Raw genomic sequence first — 21,947 nt, 5'->3', positions numbered from 1 at the left:
CAGAACTGGAGAGGTGAGGACTCTGGAAATGTCTGGAGTGAGATTTATTAATGTGTCTCTCCATAACCAGGATTACACAGTAGTGAAGAAGACCTCTAGTGAGCGCTGTCAGGACCCTGTGTCTGAATTATGGGGAAGACCCCTGAGCCCATTCACAGGGCCTCCACCACAGCCCTTGATACATGAGGACATCAATGACCAGAATATCCTAGATCTCACCTACAAGATGATTGAGCTGCTGACTGGAGAGGTGACACTGCTGGGAATGCTGGGACATTATACAGTAACGCTATGAAAGGATCGGGAGATGACTGTATCATTGTATGTGTCAGGTTCCTATAAGGCGTCAGGATGTCGCTGTCTATTTCTCCATGGAGGAGTGGGAGTATTTAGAAGGACACAAAGATCTGTACAAGGACGTCATGATGGAGGTTCCCCAGCCCCTCACATCACCAGGTAATAAACAGGACTAAATACACACGGCCTATACTTATCTGTATGTAATGAATGAATTCAGTCCCTGTATGTGTTTCCTCCAGATCTATCCAGTAAGAGGACAACACCAGAGAGATGTCCCCATCCTCTTCTTCCACAGGACTGTAAGCAAGAAGATCCCAATGTTCCTCAGGATCATCAGGTAGATGGAGAGAAGGTGTCATGAGATCTCCCCTATGATGTGTAGACGGCTGTGAAGGTCTTGTGTTCAGTCTTGTTTTATCCACCAGTATTATATGTTTTATACTTGTGTAATGAGAACGGTGGAGATGGCAGGATTAGAGCTGATCATAGATGGGACTTCTCCATCTGTCTGTGACTTTTATGATATTTGTTTCAGGGTGAAGATCTAACCCATATTAATACTACAGAGACATATGTGAGGGGTGATGAGCAGTGTAAAGAGGAGATTCCTACATATGACCACCCAGGTGAGTAGTAACCACTAAATGCAGAGAAGTCACAGATTCTTCTCAGTCACCGGCTGTGGCTGCTTTATCGGTTGTGTAGTCCGGCTGTATCACAATCGTGTCATCACCATTTTGCCGCTAGACCACAACATTCTCCTCCACCCAAAAACTGTTCAAGTGACTTAGGGCAAGGGTGGGCAATTCATTTTACCGAGGGGCCACATGAGAGATCGTGACTGTTGTGAAGGGCCGAACCAATAGGCTGAAATTAATTCTGCTCAATATTAATATCAATATATTAATGATAATATTAATATAATTAATAATTAATTGCATTAATATTGAGCAGAATTAAGTATGCTGACGTCTAACTATATACTACTTAAACCTGAATACAGCCCCTTCTATATATCGTATGAGTCCCCACACAGCCTCCCCATATGCAGCATGAGCCCCCACACAGCCTCCCCATATACAGCATGAGCCCCCACACAGCCTCCCCAAATACAGCATGAGCCCCACACAGCCACCCCATATTCAGCATGAGCCCCACACAGCCTCCCCATATTCAGCATGAGCCCCACACAGCCTGCTCATATGCAGTATGAGCCCCACACAGCCACCCCATATACAGCATGAGTTCCACACAGCCTCCCCATATACAGCATGAGCCACCACCCAGCCTCCCCATATACAGCATGAGCCCCACACAGCCTCCTCATATACAGCATGAGCCCCCACCCAGCCTCCCCATATACAGCATGAGCCCCACACAGCCTTCTCATATGCAGCATTAGCCCCACACAGTCTCTCCATATGCTGTATGAGCCCCCACACAGCCTCCCCATATACAACATGAGCCCCCACACAGCCTCCTCATATACAGCATGAGCCCCCACACAGCATCCCCATATAGAGCATGAGCCCCCACACAGCCTCCCCATATAGAGCATGAGCCCCCACACAGCCTCCCCATATTCTGCATGAGTCCCACACAGCCTGCGCATATGCAGTATGAGCTCCACACTGCCTCCCCATATGCAGCATGAGCCCCACACAGCCTGCCCCATGCACAGCCAGAGAGCCCCATAGCCTGCCCCATGCACAGCCAGAGAGCCTCATGGCCTACCCCATGCTCGGCATGAGAGCCCCATAGCCTGCCCCATGCTCGGCATGAGAGCCCCATGGCCTGCCCCATGCTCGGCATGAGAGCCCCATGGCCTGCCCCATGCTCGGCATGAGAGCCCCATGGCCTGCCCCATGCTCGGCATGAGAGCCCCATGGCCTGCCCCATGCTCGGCATGAGAGCCCCATGGCCTGCCCCATGCTCGGCATGAGAGCCCATGCTCACCTCGCTTCACCCGACACTCTGCCTCTGTTGCTCTCTCCGCTGCTTCACACGCTGATTTGTGGAGGAAGGGGCCAAAGGCCCCTCCTCCACCAAAGTAGTCAGTGCGGATGGAGAGTTTGGAGACAGCAGACGGCCGGCGAGCAGGCTGTGGGGGAGGTTGTGATGCGTCCCGTAGGCCACTGTTTTCCAGCCCCTCTGCCATTTCAGTCCGCGGGCTGGACTCGAACAGCCAGAGGGCTGGATGTGCGCCGCACTTTGCCCAGGTTTGGCTTAGGGCGGTGAAAGCCCTTTTCTAGAGAACTTGCAACCTGGGAGGTCCACTGGCCCCCTGGGATTAGAAGACGCTGACCATTACCTACCCAGATCTGTAAACTACAAAGCCAAATGACAGCGAAAGTAGAATGTGCTGACAAGTGAGAAAATCACTTGAAGAAAAATAAATAGACATTTTAGATTTCCAAGAACCACCGAGCCCCATACTCCAATTACCCCAGAGAGGTTTCACCACTAGTTACTTATTTATTACTGATGAAGACTATTGAGTTTGGTCATTTCAGTAGATGTGTTATTGTCTATAGTCACAGTTTTTGACTACAGGAGTTAGTGCCCAAAATACTCTGATTTAACCCCTTCCTGCAGCCAGTTTTGTGTTCTTAATCAGGTCCCATTTTTCAAATCTGACGTGTGTCACTTTATGTGGTGATAACTTTGGAATTCTTCACAAAGGATAATAGGAAACAAATGGAGCTTACAAATTATTTTCCAACTTCTCCTGAATCCGACAATCCCCTATATACGGTTATACACTACTGTCTGGCACATGGCAGGTTAAGAAGGAAAGGAGCGCCATTAAGCTATTTGAATGCAGATCTTGCTCGAATAGTTTGCAGATACAGTATATTGGGGGCACTGTTCATGGTCACCTGGCAGCTCAAAAGATGGCTACCACGAACAGGGTTGGCGCTATCTACTCCGTTTTCCAAATCCCAGGGATTGTCTTACTCATCACCCTTTAACACCTTCATGACCTTGGATGTATGGATACGTCCAGGTGATTTTGTGTGCCCAGGAGCTATGCACACACAATCGCCGCTGGCTGTCAACTGAACTGACAGCTGACACCCAACACTCAGGGCACCGCTCCCGGAACTTTAACCCCTGAATTACTGCGATTGACATCCGTCGCAGCATTTAGAAGACAGGCAGAGGAACAGAGCCCCCTCTGCCATCCGATCGGATTGCAAAAATTGGGTTGCGTTTGGACCAATTTAATCCTATGCTGGTGGGCTCAGTGGCGTTTTTTTTTTCCAGCACCGATTAGATTGCGATCGGGCTGAAAAAAAATCGCAGCATTCTGGATTCAGATCGCACACACATATATAAGACTTTGGGTGCATGTGAAACATCGCACTGCACTCGGATATCACCCGAGCGCAGTTAGATTCCCGCCGACACCAGCAACAGAGGAGTTGGAAAAATTGATTTCTCCATCCCCTCCGCAACTGTGCATTGTTCCTCTGCATGAATGCCTGAGTAGATTTGGAGCAGTGTTTTGGATCATTGTCTTGCTGAAAGATCCATCCCCTGCGTAACTTCAACTTTGTCACTGATTCTTGAACATTATTGTCAAGAATCTGCTGATACTGAGTGGAATCCATGTGTCCCTCAACTTTAACAAGATTCCTGGTTCCGGCATTGGCCACACAGCCCCAAAGCATGGAAGTGTTTTTCTTGGAATGCTGTGTTTTTTTGCCGCCAATCATAACGCCTTTTTGTATGACCAAACAACTCAATCTTGGTTTCATCAGTCCACAGGACCTTCTTACAAAAATAAATTGGCTTCTCCAAATGTGCTTTTGCATACCTCAGCCGACTCTGTTTGTGGCGTGCTTGCAGAAATGGCTTCTTTCGCATCACTCTCCCATACAGCTTCTCCTTGTGCAAAGTGCGTTGTATAGTTGACCGATGCACAGTGACACCATCTGCAGCAAGTTGATGCTGCAGCTCTCTGGAGGTGGTCTGAGGATTGTTCTTGACTGATCTCACCATTCTTCTTCTCTGCCATTCTGATGTTTTTCTTGGCCTGCCACTTCTGGCCTTAACAAGAACTGTCCCTGTGTTCTTCCATTTCCTTACTATGCTCCTCACAGTGGAAACTGACAGGTTAAATCTCTGAGACAGCTTTTTGTATCCTTCCCCTGAACAACTATGTTGAATAATCTTTGTTTTCAGATCATTTGACAGTTGTTTTGAGGAGCTCATGATGCCACTCTTCAGAGGAGATTCAAACAGGAGAACAACTTGCAAGTGGCCACTTTAAGTAGCTTTTCTCATTATTTCATACACCTGGCTATAAAGTTCAAAGCTCAATGAGGTTACAAAACCAAAAAAAGTGCTTTAGTAAGTCAGTAAAAAGTAGGTAGGAGTATTTAAAACAAGAAAATGATAAGGGTCCCCATACTTATGCACCTGTCAAATTTTGTTTGAATGCAGATTGCACATTTTCTGTTAGTACAATAAACCTCATTTCCAGGCAGAAACATTACTGTGTCCAATAGTTATTACATATATCAAACTGAAATAGCTGTTGCAAAAACACCAATTTTTATAAAACATTAAGCTTAAGATTAATAGGGGTGCCCAAACTTTTTCATATAACTGTATATATATACAGTACAGACCAAAAGTTTGGACACACCTTCTCATTTAAAGATTGTTCTCTATTTTCATGACTATGAAAATTTTACATTCACACTGAAGGCATCAAAACTATGAATTAACACATGTGGAATTATATAGTTAACAAAAAAGTGTGAAACAACTGAAAATATGTGTTATATTTTAGGTTCTTCAAAGTAGCCACCTTTTGCTTTGATGACTGCTTTGCACACTCTTGGTATTCTCTTGATGAGCTTCAAGAGGTAGTGACCGGAAATGGTCTTCCAACAATCTTGAAGGAGTTCCCAGAGATGCTTAGCACTTGTTGGCCCTTTTGCCTTCACTCTGCTGTCCAGCTCACCCCAAACCATCTCAATTGGGTTCCGGTCTGGAGACTGTGGAGGCCAGGTCATCTGGCGTAGCACCCCATCACTCTCCTTCTTGGTCAAATAGCCCTTACACAGCCTGGAGGTGTGTTTGGGGTCATTGTCCTGTTGAATAATAAATGATGGTCCAACTAAACGCAAACCGGATGGAATAGCATGCCGCTGCAAGATGCTGTGGTAGACATGCTGGTTCAGTATGCCTTCAATTTTGAATAAATCCCCAACAGTGTCACCAGCAAAGCACCCCCACACCATCACACCTCCTCCTCCATGCTTCACGGCGGGAACCAGGCATATAGAGTCCATTGGTTCACCTTTTCTGCGTCGCACAAAGACACGGTGGTTGGAACCAAAGATCTCAAATTTGGACTCATCAGACCAAAGCACAGATTTCCACTGGTGTAATGTCCATTCCTTCTGTTCTTTAACCCAAACAAGTCTATTCTGCTTGTTGCCAGTCCTTAGCAGTGGTTTCCTATCAGTTATTTTACCATAAAGGCCTGCTGCACAAAGTCTCCTCTTAACAGTTGTTGAAGAGCTGTGTCTGCTGTTAGAACTCTGTGTGGCATTGACCTGGTCTCTAACCTGAGCTGCTGTTAACCTGCGATTTCCGAGGCTGGTGACTCGGATAAACTTATCCTCAGAAGCAGAGGTGACTCTTGGTCTTCCTTTCCTGGGGCGGTCCTCATGTGAGCCAGTTTCTTTGTAGCGCTTAATGGTTTTTGCAACTGCACTTGGAGACACTTTCAAAGTTTTTCCAATTTTTCGCACTGACTGACCTTCATTTCTTAAAGTAATGATGGCCACTTGTTTTTCTTTACTTAGCTGCTTTTTTCTTGCCATAATACAAATTCTAACAGTCTATTCAGTAGGACTATCAGCTGTGTATCCACCAGACTTCTGCACAACACAACTGATAGTCCCAACCCCATTTATAAGGCAAGAAATCCCACTTATTAAACCTGACAGGGCACACCTGTGAAGTGAAAACCTTTTCCGGTGACTACCTCTTGAAGCTCATAAAGAGAATGCCAATAGTGTGCAAAGCAGTCATCAAAGCAAAAGGTGGCTACTTTGAAGAACCTAGAATATAAGACATATTTTCAGTTGTTTCACACTTTTGTGTTAACTACAGTTATATTAAAAAATTTGGGCACCCCTATTAATCTTAAGCTTAATGTTTTATAAAAATTGGTGTTTTTGCAACAGCTATTTCAGTTTGACATATGCAATAACTGTTGGACACAGTAATGTTTCTGCCTTGAAATGAGGTTTATTGTACTAACAGAAAATGTGCAATCTGCATTCAAACAAAATTTGACAGATGCATAAGTATGGGCACCCTTATCATTTTCTTGTTTTAAATACTCCTACCTACTTTTTACTGACTTACTAAAGCCCTTTTTTTGGTTTTGTAACCTCATTGAGCTTTGAACTTCATAGCCAGGTGTATGCAATCATGAGAAAAGCTACTTAAAGTAGCCACTTGCAAGTTGTTCTCCTGTTTGAATCTCCTCTGAAGAGTGGCATCATGGGCTCCTCAAAACAACTGTCAAATGATCTGAAAACAAAGATTATTCAACATAGTTGTTCAGGGGAAGGATACAAAAAGCTGTCTGAGATTTAACCTGTCAGTTTCCACTGTGAGGAACATAGTAAGGAAATGGAAGAACACAGGGACAGTTCTTATTAAGGCCAGAAGTGGCAGGCTAAGAAAAACATCAGAAAGGCAGAGAAGAAGAATGGTGAGATCAGTCAAGGACAATCCTCAGACCACCTCCAGAGAGCTGCAGCATCAACTTGCTGCAGATGGTGTCACTGTGCATCGGTCAACTATACAACGCACTTTGCACAAGGAGAAGCTGTATGGGAGAGTGATGCGAAAGAAGCCGTTTCTGCAAGCACGCCACAAACAGAGTCGGCTGAGGTATGCAAAAGAACATTTGGAGAAGCCAATTTCTTTTTGGAAGAAGGTCCTGTGGACTGATGAAACCAAGATTGAGTTGTTTGGTCATACAAAAGGCGTTATGCATGGCGGCAATAAAACACAGCATTCCAAGAAAAACAGTTGCTACCCACAGTAAAATTTGGTGGCGGTTCCATCATCCTTTGGGGCTGTGTGGCCAATGCCGGCACTGGGAATCTTGTTAAAGTTGAGGGACGCATGGATTCCACTCTAGTATCAGCAGATTCTTGACAATAATGTTCAAGAATCAGTGACAAAGTTGAAGTTACGCAGGGGATGGATCTTTCAGCAAGACAATGATCCAAAACACCGCTACAAATCTACTCAGGCATTCATGCAGAGGAACAATTACAATGTTCTGGAATGGCCATCCCAGTCCCCAGACCTGAATATCATTGAACATCTGTGGGATCATTTGAAGAGGGCTGTCCATGCTCGGCGACCATCAAACTTAACTGAACTGGAATTGTTTTGTAAAGAGGAATGGTCAAAAATACCTTCATCCAGGATCCAGGAAATCATTAAAAGCTACAGGAAGCGACTTGAGGCTGTTATTTTTGCAAAAGGAGGATCTACTAAATATTAATGTCACTTTTCTAGTGAGGTGCCCATACTTATGCACCTGTCAAATTTTGTTTGACTGCAGATTGCACATTTTCTGTTAGTACAATAAACCTCATTTCAAGGCAGAAACATTACTGTGTCCAACAGTTATTACATATATCAAACTGAAATAGCTGTTGCAAAAACACCAATTTTTATAAAACATTAAGCTTAAGATTAATAGGGGTGCCCAAACTTTTTCATATAACTTTATATAATTCCACATGTGTTAATTCATAGTTTTGATGCCTTCAGTGTGAATGTACAATTTTCATAGTCATGAAAATACAGAAAAATCTTTAAATGAGAAGGTTTGTCCAAACTTTTGGTCTGTACTGTATATATACTTACAGTGGGTACGGAAAGTATTCAGACGCCTTTAAATTTTTAACTCTTTGTTGCATTGCAGTCATTTGGTAAATTCTAAAAAGTTCATTTTTTTCTCATTAAAGTACACTCTGCACCCCATCTTGACTGTAAAAAACAGAAAAGTAGAAATTTTTGCAAATTTATTAAAAGAGAAAAACTGAAATATCACATGGTTATATATATTCAGACCGTTTGGTCAGACACTCATATTTAAGTCACATGCTGTCCATTTCCTTTTGATCCTCCTTGAGATGGTTCTACTCTTTCATTGGAGTCCAGCTGTTTTTAATTAAACTGATAGGACTTGATTTGGAAAGACACACACCTGTCTGTATAAGACCTCACAGTTCACAGTGCATGTCAGACCAAATGAGAATCATGAGCTCAAAGGAACTGCCCAAGGAGTTCAGAGACAGAATTGTGGCAAGGCAGGCACAGATCTGGCCAAGGTTACAAAAGAATTTCTGCATTACTCAAGGTTCTTAAGAGCACAGTGTCCTCCATAATCCTTAAATGGAAGAAGTTTGGGACCAGCAGAAGTCTTCCTAGACCTGGCCGTCCAGCCAAACTGAGCAATCGTGGGAGAAGAACCTTGGTGAGAGAGGTAAGGAAGAACCCCAAGATCACTGTGGCTGCGCTCCAGAGATGCAGTAGGGAGATGGGAGAAAGTTCCACAAAGTCAACTATCACTGCAGCCCTCCACCAGTGGACTGACATAAGTCTCTCCTCAGTGTAAGACATGAAATCCTGCATAGAGTTTGCTCAAAAACACATGAAGGAATCCCAGACTATGAGAAATAAGATTCTATGGTCTGATGAGGTGAAGATAGAACTTTTTGGTGATAATTCTAAGCGGTATGTGTGGAGAAAACCAGGCACTGCTCATCACCTGCCCAATACAATCCCAACAGTGAAACATGGTGGTGGCAGCATCATGCTATGGGGGTGTTTTTCAGCTGCAGGGACAGGACGATTGGTTGCAATTGAAGGAAACATGAATGCGGCCAAGTACAGAGATATTCTGGATGAAAACCTCGTCCAGACTTGGCTGAAGGATCCCCTTCCATCAAGACAATGACCCTAAGCACACAGCTAAAATAACAAAGGAGTGGCTTCAGAACAACTCTGTGACCATTCTTGACTGGCCCAACCAGAGCCCTAACCTAAACCCAAATGAGCATCCCTGGAAAGACCTGAAAATGGTTGTCCACCAACGTTCACCATCCAACCTGACGGAACTGGAGAAGATCTGCAAGGAAGAATGGCAGAGGATCCCCAAATCCAGGTGTGAAAAACTTGTTGCATCATTCCTGAGAAGACTCATGGCTGTACTACCTCAAAAGGGTGCTTCTACTCAATACTGAGCAAAGGGTCTGAATACTTATGACCATGTGATATTTCAGTTTTTCTTTTTAATATATAGTACAGACCAAAAGTTTGGACACGCCTTCTCATTTAAAGATTTTTCTGTATTTTCATGACTATGAAAATTGTACATTCACACTGAAGGCATCAAAACTATGAATTAACACATGTGGAATTATATACTTAACAAAAAAGTGTCAAACAAATGAAAGTATGTCTTATATTCTAGGTTCTTCAAAGTAGCCACCTTTTGCTTTGATGACTGCTTTGCACACTCTTGGCATTCTCTTGATGAGCTTCAAGAGGTAGTCACTGGAAATGGTTTTCACTTCACAGGTGTGCCCTGTCAGGTTTAATAAGTGGGATTTCTTGCCTTATAAATGGGGTTGGGACCATCAGTTGTGTTGTGCAGAAGTCTGGTGGATACACAGGTGATAGTCCTACTGAATAGACTGTTAGAATTTGTATTATGGCAAGAAAAAAGCAGTGAAGTAAAGAAAAACGAGTGGCCATCGTTACTTTAAGAAATGAAGGTCAGTCAGTCCGAAAAATTGGGCAAACTTTGAAAGTGTCCCCAAGTGCAGTTGCAAAAACCACCAAGTGCTAAAATAAACTGGCTCACATGAGGACCGCCCCAGGAAAGGAAGACCAAGTGTCTACTCTGCTTCTGAGGATAAGTTTATCCGAGTCACCAGCCTCAGAAATCTCAGGTTAACAGCAGCTCAGAATAGAGACCAGGTCAATGCCACACACAGTTCTAGCAGCAGACACATCTCTTCAACAACTGTTAAGAGGAGACTTTGTGCAGCAGGCCTTCATGGTAAAATATTTGCTAGGAAACCACTGCCAAGGACAGGCAACAAGCAGAAGAGACTTGTTTGGACTAAAGAACACAAGGAATGGACATTAGACCAGTGGAAATCTGTGCTTTGGTCTGATGAGTCCATATTTGAGATCTTTAGTTCCAACCACCGTGTTTTTGTGCAACGCAGAAAAGGTGAACGGATGGACTCTACATGCCTGGTTCCCACCGTGAAGCATGGAGGAGGGGGTGTGATGGTCTGGGGGTACTTTGCGGTTGACACTGTTGGGGATTTATTTAAAATTGAAGGCATACTGAACCAGCATGGCTACCACAGCATCTTGCAGCGGCATGCTATTCCATCCGGTTTGCGTTTAGCTGGACCATCATTTATTTTTCAACAGGACAATGACCCCAAACACACCTCCAGGCTGTGTAAGGGCTATTTGACCAAGAAGGAGAGTGATGGGGTGCTATGCCAGATGACCTGGCCTCCACAGTCACCAGACCTGAACCCAATTGAGATGGTTTGGGGTGAGCTGGACCTCAGAGTGAAGGCAAAAGGGCCAACAAGTGCTAAGCGTCTCTGGGAACTCCTTCAAGATTGTTGGAAGGCCATTTCCGGTGACTACCTCTTGAAGCTCATCAAAAGAATGCCAATAGTGTGCAAAGCAGTCATCAAAGCAAAAGGTGGCTACTTTGAAGAACCTAGAATATAAGACATATTTTCAGTTGTTTCACACTTTTTTGTTACACTGTGTCTCAAAAGTAGTTTTCGACCACATATGGGGTATAATCGTACTCAGAAGAAATTGCACAACAAGTTTGGGGTCTTTTTTCTCCTGTTACCCTTTCTGAAAATAAAAATTGGGGTCTAAAATTTAAAAAAACGCAACGTTATAAACTTCTGTGAAGCACAAGGGGGTTCAAGGTGCTCCCCACATATTTAGATACATTTCTTGAGGGGTCTAGTTTCCAAAATGGGGTCACTTGTGGGGGTTTCCACTGTTTAGGCACATCAGGGGCTCTCCAAACGCGACATAGCGTCCACTAATCCAGCAAATTTTGCATTCAAAAAGTCAAATGGCACTCCTTCCCTTCCAAACCCTGCCGTGTGCCCAAACGGGAGTTTTCGTCCACATATTGGGTATCGGTTTACTCAGAAGAAATTGTACAACAAATTGCATGGCTAAAAAAAACATTTTTATGGGAAAAATTGGATTTTTTTTATTTTTACGGCTCAAGATTATAAACATCAGTGAAGCACCTGTGGGTTGAAGGTGCTCACCACACATCTGATAAATTCCTTGAGGGGGTCTAGTTTCCAACATTGGGGCACTTGTGGTGGTTTTCCTCCGTTTAGGCACATCAGGGGCTCTCCAAACGCAATATTACACCCGAGGACCATTCCCATCAAAGTCTGCGTTCCAAAAGTCACTCTTCCTTTCTGAGCCCTGCCGTGCGCCCAAATGGTAGTTTTCATCCACACATGGGGTGTCTGCATACTCAGAAAAAGTTGCACAACAAATTGTATGGTTACATTTTTCCTGTTACCCTTGTGAAAATGCAAAATTTGGGGCTAAAAAACATTTTTGTGGGGAAAAATTTGATTTTTCTGTGAAGTCCTTGGGGGTTCAAGGTTCTTACCATACTTCTAGATAAATTCCCCTGAGGGTCTAGGTTCCAGAATGGTGTCACTTGAGGGGGTTTCCACTGTTTAGGCACTTTAGGGGCTCTCCAAACACAACATGGCATCCGCTAATTATTCCAACAAATTTTACATTCAAAAAGTCAAATAGCGCTCCTTCCCTTCCAAGCCCAAACAGTGGTTCTCCCCCACAAATGGGGTATGGGCGTTGTGAGGACACAGCTTCTAATCATAATTAGCAAGACGACTAGATTTGTTAGGCCAGAAGAACTACACTATTGTGTGTGTGTTGACTTTTGAAGAAATGTGTTTTTCTTTCTTCGGGTGGAACAAGAAACATGGACTTTTGTCATAAGTCTGAATGTTGACTTCTCTTGATCTGTGAACAATGAATATTTGCTAAATATGTTGATTAACCTTTGTGTGGACCCTGTGGCTTGTTGACTCACAGAGCAGAAAAGTATAAGATATGGAAATTGATTAAATGCTCAAACAATGAGACATGAGCCCTGCACCTTCCCCCCCTGACCTGTGAATGATGACCTGAGCCACAGATGTATAAATAAAAAGGGATTTATATGGTGCAGCAGGAAGTATCAGAGAGAAACTTCAGGGCAGCAGCTTGGTAGCATGGCTCCATCCAGAGGGACACAGATTTAGATTCTTCAGGAATCCAGCCTAAGGGAACACTGCCCTGGCTGTAAGGATACAGATCTGCTCCATTGACCATCACTGACCCTATGGAGATGTTTGAGGTAACCAGGTTTGTGACCATCCGGTCACCTGGTCCCGTGGATATGTTCTGAGACACCAGGTTGGGACCATTCAATCGCCTGGTCCCATGGAGACATTTGGGGAAGGCCAGGATTGTGAACCTCCGGTCACCTGATCCAATGGATATGTTTGGCTTAGCCAGGTTGGGACCATCCGGTCACCTGGAACCCATGGATACACCCGGAGAAACCCAGATTGGGACCATCCGGTCACCTGGATCCATGGATATGTTTGGAGAAAGCCAGGGTGGGATCTTCGGGTCTCCTTGCAACGTACCTCAATGGACTGTCAGCTTCCTAAACTTGCTGCTACCTCCTCTCTGTGGGTGCCTGCCAAAAGCGGGGGCCACTGGTTGAGGTAGTTGTCTCTGGAAGTTCCAAAGTCGCAGTTGCTCTATTCCCAGTGAGCCAGCGAAAGGGTGAGACTGCGTAATTTTGCACCATCTTGTGTGTTTGCTGGGACTGTTCAATAAAGTATTGCCACACAGTTTAACCTTCACCCTGTGTGGTTTGAGTAGTATTATGCCCACGGAAGACCCAGTGTCTCCACAGGCGTGCTCAGGAGGAAATGCACAACAAATTTTGGGGTCGATTTTCTCCTGATACCTTTGTGAAAATAAAAAAATTGGGTCTAAATTTAAATTTTTGTGAAAAAAGTTAAATGTTCATTTTTTCTTTCCACATTCAATTAATTCCTATGAAGCACCGGATGGATTGCTAAACTTCTTGAACGTGGTTTTGAGCACCTTGAGGGTTGCAGTTTTTAGAATGGTGTCACTATTAGGTATTTTCTGTCATATAGACCCCCAAAGTCACTTCAAATGTGATGTGGTCACTAAAAAAAATGGTTTTGTAAATTTTGTTGGAAAAATGAGAAATCGCTGGACAACTTTTGATCCTTATAACTTGCTTACAAAAATAAAAATAAAAAATTGTGCTGATGTAATGTAGACATATGGGAAATTTTGTTTACAACTGTGATTTAAGGGCATAAAAATTAAGTTTGAAAATTGCTAAATTTTCAAAATTTACCTCAAATTTCTATTTTTTTTAACAAATAAACGCAAGTCATATTGAAGAAATTTTACCACTATCATGAAGTATAATGTGTTCCGAAAAAAAATTTCAGAATCAGTGGGATCCATTGAAGCGTTCCAGAGTAATTTACCAACGGAAAAAAAAAGGGGTAAACAAGAGAGACACCCGTGCTAACTAGTGTGTCATTGTATCAAGTATGTCAGCAGCTAGTGACAACCAACATCCCTGGATTGATGAATACTTGAATTGCCAAATAAAAACTGGAAAATGCCCAAAAAATACCCACTTCAGTGTACCATAAATGATGACCAATTAGGAACAAGCCTGCAGTGTCCACAACTAATATTTTACTAACAAAAAGTGATCCAGATATATGTTGTGGAGGATCCTGCAGTCTGATCCGTATTGGTCAATCTAGACTGTATAAATTACATCAATGCAGTTTAATAGCCATATAATAGCAATCTGTATATCAAAAAACAATACCTCACAGGTTGTGTTATATAATATATAATCAATCCAGTGACCGCACAAATGAAGAAAATTTTATATACACATATACACCATACACACCATGTGTTTAGAGCTTGTATGCAAGTTAGAAGTTAATTACCGTCCATTAACATTCCTGACTGACAGTCCACGAGAGACGAGCTGCGGGACCTATGTAAGAAGGTCCGCAATAACTCACTGTGTCAGCATTTTATTGCCCGATGCTTGTATGCAAGTTAGAAGTTACTTACCGTCCATTAACATTTCTGACTGACAGTCCACGAGAGACGAGCAGCGGGACCTATGTAAGAAGGTCCGCAATAACTCACTGTGTCAGCATTTTATTGCCCGATGCTTGTATGCAAGTTAGATGTTAATTACCGTCCATTAACATTCCTGACTGACAGTCCACGAGAGACGAGCAGTGGGACCTATGTGAGAAGGTCCGCAATAACTCACTGTGTCGCCGTTTTATTGTCCGATGCTTGTATGCAAGTTAGAGGTTAATTACCGTCCATTAACATTCCTGGCTGACAGTCCACGAGAGACGAGCAGCGGGACCTATGTAAGAAGGTCCACAATAACTCACTGTGTCAACGTTTTATTGCCCGATGCTTGTATGCAAGTTAGAGGTTAATTACCGTCCATTAACATTCCTGACTGACAGCCCACGAGAGACGAGCAGTGGGACCTATATGAGAAGGTCCGCAGTAACTCACTGTGTCGGCGTTTTGATGTCCGATGCTTGAAGCTGATTACTTGGATGTGGAGGTGGCGGCATGAGCACGCAAGGAGCCCCGGCCGGTGGCTTGCCTGCGGCTGAACTTGCCGCGTGTGAAGGAGCAGTGGCATGTTCCAGTTTTTATTTGCCAGTTCCACAGTTATTACCTCATAAAGTGACACTTGTCAGAATTGTCATGAAGGTGAAAACAGGCTTTGTGGGGGGGTAAAGGGATTAACACCTACACATGTATGTGGACTTACTCAGAGACCTCTAGGCTTGGGCCACGGTGTAAGGCCACGGCCCCACTATCAGTATTTGGTCAGTATTTTCTCAGGGGTGGGAGCCAAAACCAGGAGTGGGTGATAAATGCAGAATTGGTGACTTGTTTCTATTATACCTTTTCTCTGATTGTTCCTCACCTGGTTTTGGCTCCCACTCCTGAGAAAAAATACTGACCGAATACTTAACAAATACTGATAGTGGGGCTGTGGCCTTACCTGCAGTTCTGTGGAGTGAGACGGCAAGAAGAATAGTCAGGTAGCCGGGTCAGAACCAGCAGGGCCGAGAAAATACAAAATCAGAAGACACCAGTAGTCAGTAAACGGGCCGAGGTCACAACAGGAAACAAATACACAAGCCGGGAGCTGAGCACAGAGGACTGAACCAGAGGAGAACAAGGCTGTATCTGGCAGCTTCTGGTAATATGCTTCCAGCTTTAGTAGGGTGCGGTGTTTTCCAATTGGCTGAAGCAGGGAGCAGATTACTCCAGCTGGATTGCACACACCCATACTGCCAGACTGGATAGTACTACTGGTCCCAGGCATCCTAATCTTAGTGGCTGGACAGGGCCTGGGCCACCCAGAAATTCTGGTTCCGACGTCTCCTCCATCACCAGCGCCGCCTGAAGTATGAATAAGACGGCTCCTGGTGACAGAAGCAGACGTCGCAGGAGCAGATCCCGGAGGAGATGGGACCCACCATTTACAGAAGCCCTAATATAACAAAATGGCAGAAAACCAGAGCAGTAAAAATCCCCATAAAGTGACTCAATTTTGGAAATTATAACCCCCAGTGAATTAATCTATAGGAGTAGGGACTATTTTGACTTCACAGCCACTTTCCGTAAATTAGAACGCAGTGGATGTTAGAGGGTGAAAATTGCACATTTGCCATTTTATTACCCAACACATAGTGCCCAGATTGTGCTCCAGGAGACACATACCGTAAATTAAGCGCGTTCTTCTCATTATAGTAATGCCAAATACATGGATGCTAAATGTGGTTTGGGTGTACTGCAAGACTCAGAAGCGAGGGGGAGATCTGACTTTGGGAGAGCGGATTTTGCTGGATTGGTTTATGGAAGCCATGTTGATTCTCAAGAGCCTTTGAGCCACTAATAATGTGGAAACCTCTGTTTTTCCATTGACAGATGATGGATCTGAGTGGGGGCTTGTTTTTTGCGGGATGAATAGAAGTTTTTATTGGTATTATTTTTGCCTGCATAACATTGTTTGGTGGCTTTTTATTCCATATTTGGAAGGCAGAATGAACAATCAGTTGAACACCACGGTCTACTGCTTCATGCTATGAGGTTTTGTATTAGACTGTGAACTATCAGTGTCTTGGTGAATAATTCAATTTTTTTTACATAACTTACCATTTTTACGAACAGTTTAAGTAGAAATGTTCAAAAATATAAAATTCAAGGATACTTTATTAAAAAATAATAATTTGCTTTCTTCTTGGCAGATGACTGTACCAGGAGATCAGTGGGACAGCTCACATCTTCAATTTTCAAATCAGATTATTTTGAGATCCCACAGGATACAGTTGAAGTGAATGCCATTACTCCAGATATACCATCATCTCTTCACAGCAAAGATCTGTCATCTGATCCTTTGAAACAGGTCCTGTCTTCTGATTCATTACCAACTACTAAGGAAAATCAAAGTCACAAAATATGCATTAAAAAACTAATTGCTTCTAAAGCAAAAAAGCCATTTTCACATTCACCATATGGAAATCATTTTCCCCTCGAAAAGTCTTTTCTTAAACATCAAAAAATTCACACAGCAAAGAATAGATTTTCTTGTTCCAAGTGTGGGAGATGTTTTAACCAAAAATCAGATCTTGTTAGTCACCAGAGAATTCACACAGGGGATAAGCCATTTTCATGTTCAGAATGTGGGAAATGTTTTGTGAAGAATATATCTCTTCTCAATCACCAGAGAGTCCACACAGGGGAGAAGCCTTTTTCATGTTCAGAATGTGGGAAATGTTTTAAATGGAAAACAAATCTTGATAGCCACCAGAGAATCCACAGAAGCGAGAAGCCATTTTCATGTTCAGAATGTGAGAAATCTTTTACAGAGAAAACACATCTCATCACACATCAGAGAACTCACACCGGGGAGAAGCCATTTTCATGTTCAGAATGTGGGAAATGTTTTGCAAAGAAATCAACTCTTAATACACATCAGAGAACTCACACAGGGGAGAAGCCATTTTCATGTTCAGAATGTGGAAAATGTTTTACAGAGAAATCAAAGCTTATCAGACATCAGATAACTCACACAGGGAAGATGCCTTTTTCATGTTCAGAATGTGGAAAATGTTTTCTAGATAAATCAACTCTTTTTACACATCAAAGAACTCACACAGGGGAGAAGCCTTTTTCATGTTCAGAATATGGGAAATGTTTTAACCAGAAATCAGATTTTGTTAAGCACCAGAGAATCCACACAGGGGAGAAGCCTTTTTCATGTTCAGAATGTGGGAAATGTTTTAGCCAGAAATCAGATTTTGTTAAGCACCAGAGAACCCACACAGGGGAGAAGCCTTTTTCATGTTCAGATTGTGGGAAAAGTTTTGTACAGAAATCACATCTTAATATACATCAGAGAACTCACACAGGAAAGAAGCCTTTTTCATGTTCAGAATGTGGGATATATTTTACACAGAAATCAAGTCTTAAAACACATCAGAAAAGTCACACAGGGGTGAAGCGTTTTTCATGTTCAGAATGTGAGAAATATTTTACACGGAAATCATCTCTTAAGAAACATCAGAGAAGTCACACAGGGGAGAAGCCTTTTTCATGTTCAAAATGTGGGAAATGTTTTGCAGATAAATCAACTCTTGTTATACATCAGAGACGTCACACAGGGGAGAAGCCTTTTTCATGTTCAGAATGTGGGAAATATTTTACACGGAAATCATCTCTTAAGAAACATCAGATAAGTCACACAGGGGAGAAGCCTTTTTCATGTTCAGAATGTGGGAAATGTTTTGTAGATAAATCATCTCTTATTAGTCACCAGAGAAGTCACACAGGGTAAAAGCCTTTTTTATTTCCTTAAATTATATTCTTATTGTTCAGAATGTAGGAAATATTTCATACAGAAATCAAATTTTGTTCAGCACCAGACTGAGCAGTCACACAGGTGAGAAGCTTTTTTCCTGTTCTTAATGTGGGAAATGTTTTACTTGGAAATCAATTCTTAATAAACTTCAAAGAAATCACACAAAGGAGAAGCCTTTTTCATGTTCAGAATGTTGAAAACGTTTTAACCGAAAATTGGATCTTCTTAAAGGGGTTGTTCACTACTAGGACAACCCTTTCTTCATGTTTGGCCTTGATAAAATAAAAAAACTCATACTCAGGTCCCTTGCTGGTGCTGTTCCAGCAGTGTTGTGACTCACGTAATTTTACACGGAAATCAACTCTTAATACACATCAGAAAAGTCACACAGTGGTGAAACTTTTTCATGTTCAGAGTGTGGGAAATATATTACATGGAAATCATCTCTTAAGAAACATCAGCGAAGTCACACAGGGGAGAAGCCTTTTTCATGTTCAAAATGTGAGAAATGTTTTAACTAGAAAGTGCATCTTGATAGCCACGGGAGAACCCACACAGAGGAGAATGCAGCGACTACACCCTACTGGTTTCTGTACAGACTAGAAAGGCCATAGCTGCACAACTAAAAACACAAACTAGGACCTAACCCTTAAATAGGCATTTGAGGAGTTTCTCGTACCAGAGAGGAAACCGCAACACACTGTCAATAAAGGGAAAGAAAAGTGTGAAGTAAGATATGAAAAACCCTTAGTGAGAAACACATTCATATAGGGCAAAGAAGGCAAGCTAATGAGAACCAAAAATAAAAGGAATAAGTAGAACTTCCCAGAAACCTAACCGTGGTAGAAAGAAAAGGTACTGGGAGGGAAAGAAAACAGACAAGGAGGATTGTTTCACCTTTGTGGTGAAACTTACAAAATTCATCCTCACCCACAATTATTTGAATTTGGTAACAACATATATCTACATGAGACTGGTACAGCAATGGGAAGTAAAATGGCTCCACAGTATGCAAATCTTTTCATGGCCAAGTTTGAAAGTGACTTCTTGTCCTCATGTACCATCAGGTCTCTTGCCTACTACCATTACATTGACAATATTTTAATCATCTGGATGGAATCTGAGCAACAGCTTAAGACATTCCATGAATACTGTAAGGTTGCAGCCGAACAGGTCTTGGACGGGAGGTATGTGTCCCCGAGGTGCCAAGCCTTGGTGATGTAAGACTCGGAAAAGCAGGCTCCAGCACACATAGTGCTGAAAGGTATGTAATGTACCCGGATTAGAGGGCTGGGTTTTACGAGCAGCTGAAAGAGCTAGGTGGGATCAGCTGCTCACTTACCTCCAGTTTAGGTCTTGGAAGGCCTGATTTAAGACAGCTGCGCCTGTCTCAGTCTGTCTGTCTGTGTGTGTTGTGCAAGGTGAGCAGGCTTGCATGTGCTGCTTAGATCTTGCTGAAGGCAGAGAAAGTCATCTGCATTTAAACAATTGAGGGCGTGCTGTATGGACTGGTTATTTTATGTTTTGTTCTGTTTGGAACCTGAAAGAGGCTGAGATATTTTTGTTTCCTACCTGGTTTATGGACATTTAATAAACCACCAGTTTGTTTGAACCTGCGGACTGCATCCCTGTGTGAACCAGCGCCTACCACAGAGTTGACCCCTCACAAATTGGTGCTAGAAGTTTGGGCATGAATCCCAAGGGGCAGTGTGATTGCTATAGGAAACTGTATATGTCCTGGGTGAAGGCTGCCAGCCAGCAAGTTTCGTCTGGCAGCAAGCATGGAGGAGCTGATTAAGCAACTGGTGCAGGCAAATATGCATCAGCAGCAAGCTCAGAAGGAGACCAACAAATTGTTGATACAGCAATTCCAGGTTCAACAGCAACAGATGCAGCTGCAACAGCAGCAGGAACTGATGACGCTCCTGGCGGAGGCCGTCCGTATCAGAGAAGCCGCACCACCTCGAGGCCGAAGCGACAAGACCCAGGTAAGGAAAACCGTGAGATGGGTGTTGCAAAAGATGACTCAAGGGGATGACGTCGAGGCGTTTCTGGCCGTGTTTGAGAGGGTGGCGGACCGTGAACGACTACTACAGGAGCAGTGGGCGGAGGTTCTAGCTCCATATCTGACCGATGAAACCACAGAAGGCGTATTTTGATCTGGCCCTATAGGACGCTAAGGAGTATAGCAAGCTTAAGGCTGAGAGCCTGACGCAACTGGGCGTAACCCTGGCAGTCAGGGCACAACAAGTTCACCTCTGGAAGTTCTACAGGGACAAACCTCCTCGGTCACAAATGTTTGATCTTTTGCACCTGGTACAGAAGTGGCTGCAGACTTGTTCCCTAGCCCAGATGGTCGAGAGAGTGGTCATGGATCGCTTTATCCACTCATTGCCCAAGCCGATTTAGGCCTGGGTTGCCCAGGGCGATCTCCAAAATGCAGAATACCCAGTGGGCTTAGTAGAGAGGTACCAGGTGTTAGAGGGTTTCCTGGGTGGTCAAGCAGGGGTTAGAACACCTTTCTAGGGCTCCCAGAAGAAGAGGGCTAAATCTTCACTGGGTGGGCATCCAAAGTCCCAGGAGGCAGCTGAATCACAGCTGGGTAATCAGTCCCATTCCATCCTCTGCTGGAGGTGTCATGCCCCTGGCCATATAGCCACTCGGTGTCCCATGAACTCTGAGCAAATGGACTGCAACGTAGGCCAGCGTTGCTCTTATTTTGCCTACCCCGCCTGTAGTGCGGTTCCTCAACACGGCGAGGGCGCTCAGGCGTGCTCAGTGTCCATAAACGGGGTGCAAGTGTCTGGACTGTTGGACTCAGGAAGTTTCGTAACCCTGATAAGTGCCAAACTCCCTCATCAGCTGGTTTCTGGGAAGGTGGTGGGTGTCTGGTGTATCCATGGGGACGCTAAAAAGTATCCCATGGCCTGGGTGGATGTAAACATGGACTGTGGCACCTCATATCAGGAAGTGGGGGTCGTTAAAGACTTGATGCACCCGATAATAATCAGACGGGACTTTGCTTTATTCTGGGATATGTGGGGGAAAGCGGGGACACCTAGTTGCTTGGACATCAGCCAGATCATCCCTGAAGACACCTCGCCGCAGGCTGTAATGGACGAGTTTCCCATGTGTATGTGGGCGATGAGAATGAGGTAGCATCCCCTGAGCCAAAATCTCTGAGCTGGGGGTGTCTGAGGGAAACTTTGGAACTGCCCAACTCAGGGATTTAACTTTGAAAGTGGCGTTCAAAAATGTTACCGTGTTAAATGGAGTGCCTCAGGAGCCAGGGGCCGACAGTGGGTTCCCTCATTTTGCTGTGAATGGGGAATTGCTGTACATAGTAACCAAGCCAAGGGGTGAGGTAATAGAGCAGTTGCTAGTGCCAGGGCCCTATAGACGCAGGGTACTTGACATGGCTCATTCCCATGTGTCGGGTGGTCACCTGGCGCAGATAGGACTTAGGAACGGATTCTCTAGAGATTCTGCTGGCCTGGGTGCTACA

General features: G+C 43.8%; 1 pseudogene; it reads left to right on the top strand.

Annotated features, from left to right (window-relative positions):
• The first annotated feature begins 356 nt into the window (after window positions 1-356).
• The window catches only part of LOC141178605 (uncharacterized), a 92,806-nt pseudogene continuing 71,215 nt past the window's right edge, over window positions 357-21,947 (top strand).

Source organism: Phyllobates terribilis, unplaced genomic scaffold (genome assembly GCF_046119375.1).
Source record: "Phyllobates terribilis strain yellow unplaced genomic scaffold, ASM4611937v1 Scaffold_29__1_contigs__length_15306474, whole genome shotgun sequence".
NCBI lineage: Eukaryota > Metazoa > Chordata > Amphibia > Anura > Dendrobatidae > Phyllobates > Phyllobates terribilis.
The sequence above is the reverse complement of the archived record's forward strand: the minus strand, read 5'-3'. Positions and strand labels throughout refer to the sequence as shown.